Here is a 4143-nt window from a genome sequence, read left to right as displayed (position 1 = left end):
CGGCGCGGAATTAGCGCGATCCCAGCAGCGGCTCCGCGCGGGCTGCGCGCCCCAACACCGCCTCCATTTCGAGTCAGTGGCAGGGGCTGCTCAGCCCCCGGCCCCGACGTTTAAAGCGCCTTTTGTCTCTTCATTTCACTTAAGCGAGGTTTTGTTGCCGGTTGCCAAGTTCCATTAAGGCAGAATTTAATCGGAAAATGCTTTTCCCCGCACTGAGCGGGGCGGGAACAGCGGACCGCGGGGCCTAAAGCGGTGCGAGACGGATCCCCCGGTGCTATCGCCCCGCAATTCAGAGCCGTCTTTGGGAAAAAGCGTTCGTGTGGCATCAACGTTTGGTGCTCAGAGGAAAAATCACTCCTTGCTTTTCCCTTTGAAGGCGCTGCGATCGCGCCCGACGCTGGAATATGAAACTGAAAAGGAATTATCTGAAGAGAAAGGCCTTAATTGCTGGATCTTTCGTGCAGTTAATCTGAAGCACGCTTAAAGGAAATGCAGCGGGCCGGAATTCATCCTGCCCCGAGCCGAGGGGGTCCATGGGTTCTCCCCACCCATCCCAGCGCCTCTCCGCACTTTGCTTCTCTCGAGGCCCTTGTCACGGAAGCCCTCCCCAGGCTTAAATCCTCACATCATCCCCTTCACCCGCCGGGAAAGGGCGAGAGAGGGAAGAGAGGAAATGGAATTGTTCCGGGGATCGCGGTGTGTGCCGCTGGGCTTTGGCCGCTCCTCGGGTTTTGTCGCGGAGCGGTTACGTGCGGACTTGTATTTCCCTTCACAAGAATGGACAATTTTTCTCGCTTATTTGCAGTTTCCCAAAGTTCTACACACAAACCAGTGAACCTTAAGGGACCCTTTCACTCTTTTATTGTGAATATTTGTCAGTGCTCGGGGGCCGTGATCGCAGTGACAGGTGAATCAGGGGCCCGGCGGTGGCATCCCAACCCCACGGACTGGGGAACGCGGGAGCCCCCCGGGCCCACCCCCCGGGATACGACACCCAACAGTTCCGTCCTCAGGGAGGGAACGGAGCGGACCGGGGCGCGGCTCCCTGGGCACCCCCGAGGAGGAGGAGGAGGAAGTAGGTGCGTGAGGACTGCGGGGAGATCCAGTCCGGCAGCCCCACGCCTTTCCACCCTCCTCACTCCCGGGAGAGTTCCCGCGGGGGGGGAAACCCCTCGCCCCTCTCCTGCCCCCTCTTTAATTTACATGCCGGCTTTTAATTAATAATTAAAGCTGAGAAAGGCCGGGGCTGAGGAGGGCTGCGGCTGTGCCGCTGGATTTGGCCGATCCACAAATCTGCTGCGGGGGCCGCTCCGTCATTTCCCTTCCGGAGTCGGTACCCGAGTCCCTCAGCCCCGGTACCGCGGAGCCGCCCCGTCCCGTCCCGTCTCGCGTTTCCCAAACGCCGCCGCCCCGAGGGGCACCCAGTGAGCGGAGCAGCGCGGAACGCAGCGCGGTAACGGCGGCTCTGGGAGCGCGCATTGCTCCGCGGTGCCCCGGTGCCAGAGCGCAGCTCCGGCGCGAGGTCGGACTCGGCTCCGTCCAGACTTAGCTCAGTTCTTTTCCTACGAGGAAACGCCTTGGAATTGGGGTTAACCTATCAGCTCAAAGATGCTCTCCCGGCTCTCAAACCCGAACAAAAACGAGCTGCAGAGAATCGCGGGTTTTCACTCCCAACAAAGAATTCCCGGTCACCACATCCCGAGGCGAATTCTTACTCCCGTGTCCGCTCCGAGTATTGGAATCGACAGAATATATCACATCTCCGAGTTCCCTCCTTGCACGCGGCGGCTGTTGCTCGTCCCACTCCGTCCCCACCTCACGCCGGGTGCCACAGCGGCGGTCCCCGCTCAGCACTCGGCTGCTGGGGCTGCGGACACTTCTGGAATCCCGTGGAAAAAAAACCCAAACGTCAGTAAATAAAGGTGTATGGACTGAACGCGTTCCCCGTAATCTCAAAGGCACCGATGAACAAACTCAGCAAATATCTGAGAGTGCGACCACAAGGTCGGAACAAACTGACTTTTAGTTATGGGAGATTTATATAACGTACTCTTTTTTTAATAATTATTATTTTTCTTAATTATCCTACGCGATCCGTCCCGTAAACTCATGATCTGCTGTGGGATATTTCTCTTTGCCCCCTCTCCCTTTGCCGTGCCCACACAGGTTTCCAAGTCGCACTCCTTTTGTTTTTCCTCTTATTAAATGCGTATTAAAAAACGTTGTGACTGCTTGAGGTGGGACGGGCATCTGCGGGTCGGGGCGGCTGCGGTGCTTCTTCACGACGTCTCCATCTCCTTCGAGCAGTGCTCGGCAATGGAAAACGGCAGTTGTGAAGTGTTGGGGGAAATGGCAAATGGCAGCGTTCGCAAATGTCGATCGCTAGTGTGCATCAGCTGCGTATGTGCATGTATATATCTGCGTGTATGTATACACACGTATATATTTACTTAGGCGCAGTTTGCTGCTGTCCGGGCAGGACGGGACACTGCAAGGAGCGGCGAGAGAACCCTTGGAGATGAAACAGAGGGCAGAGCGGGGGCATCGCCGCTCCCCGCACACCGAGCCCATCGGGGTCCTGCGGGCACGGCTGCCCAGTCGAGATCGGCCCTTCCTTCCCGAGGCCGGGAGGAACGCAGCGATGCTCGGTGCTGCGGTGCGTGTGCGAAGCTCTTAGCGCCGTTGACTCTTAACTTTCTTCGTGAAGACAAAATTACCATATGTCGATGTGTAAACACTTCGGCATAAAATTAAAACCAGCTCCGCGCGATTGTCACTGCGCTGGATTCTGACACAAACGATCAGATGGCGGTGCGCTTCGTTTTTCCAAATGATCAGACGCAGTCAGCGTGGCTAAACCAAACGCGAGCGCTGAACGTTGTCTGAAGGGCGCCGGCTGCGGCCGGGTCGGTGCGGACTGCACGGAGCCGCGGTCACCTCGGGCCGGGGCCGTCGGGAGCCTCCGGAGCTCTCCTGCGGGTATCGGAGCCATGGAGCGGCGGAGGACCACCGGGGGACAAGGAGAGGCCCCGGCGGCAGCGCCGCGTTAGGGCAGCCCCGAGGAGCCCCGTGTGCCGCAGGCAGCGGAGCCCCTGGACTCCTCGCTCCCAGGAGCGCCCGCAGAACCCCCTCTCGCCCCCCCGGCTCTTCCTGGCACGGAACACACAGCGCCGGGAGCTCGGGACGGAGCTCGGTTATCCGCAGAACCCTCACCTTATCGACCCCCGGGGCCGCGGGAGGGGCTGGGAAAGTGCGGAGCACGAGTTATGTGCCTTACAGAGGCTCCTTTATGGGGGAAGGATGTGGAGATCATCGTGCAATTAATGACACTTTACTACCGAAATGTGTAACACCGGGTAACCACCTATAAACTTCCCCTGGAATATAAAAGACGCTCCGAGATAACAGAGCTCGGGTCGGACGTTATTTTATGGAGTACTACACGCTGCTCATTCCCACCTCCTCTCCCCTCCCCCTCCCACGTACGGCCATCCTTTTCCCCGGGCAGATGTCACCGCAGGGAACCTCCCGGCCGTCCCTCCCCCGGCTATAGCGCGCTGTGTGCCCTCTCTCAGACTCTCATGCCCGCGTACACAGATGGGAGCGACTGCTTCCAAGGCGAGCGGCCCGTTCCCCCCGTGCCGAGAAGGCAGAGAAGGGGGAACGCCGGGATGAGATGTAACGCGGAGATGTGGAGCGGCAGAAGGCGAGGGTTTGCTGGGATGCGTTTCCCTGCTAAACTCTTTTCGGGGAAAACCAGTGCAGGTTGATGGGAATATCCTGTTTTGAGAGAAACGCACCGACCGGCCTGGAGCAGGGCTGCGGGGCTCGGGACACAGCAGTGCCTCCCTCGGCCACGTCCGCACCTCGGTCCCGGGAGGCAGCACGGGGCTCGGCCAGCGCCCGGCCGGGGGGAACCGCAGCTGCGGGCCGTGCAGAAATCCGCGAAACGAGTGCTTAACCCGGGGGGATTTCTCCTAATGGCGAAATCAGAGTGAGAGAGTTTTCAGGGAAGAGAATGGCCCAATATAAGTTCCTCGAGTGGAATTTACATTTCGCCGCGATTTATGGTTTATAACGGATGGACACATGCTCGCGGGGCGCGATCCGCCGCGGCGGAGGGGAGGGCCTCGCAGCCCGGGC

This window comes from Meleagris gallopavo, chromosome 6 (genome assembly GCF_000146605.3).
Source record: "Meleagris gallopavo isolate NT-WF06-2002-E0010 breed Aviagen turkey brand Nicholas breeding stock chromosome 6, Turkey_5.1, whole genome shotgun sequence".
Lineage (NCBI taxonomy): Eukaryota > Metazoa > Chordata > Aves > Galliformes > Phasianidae > Meleagris > Meleagris gallopavo.
Note: the sequence above shows the minus strand (reverse complement) of the source record.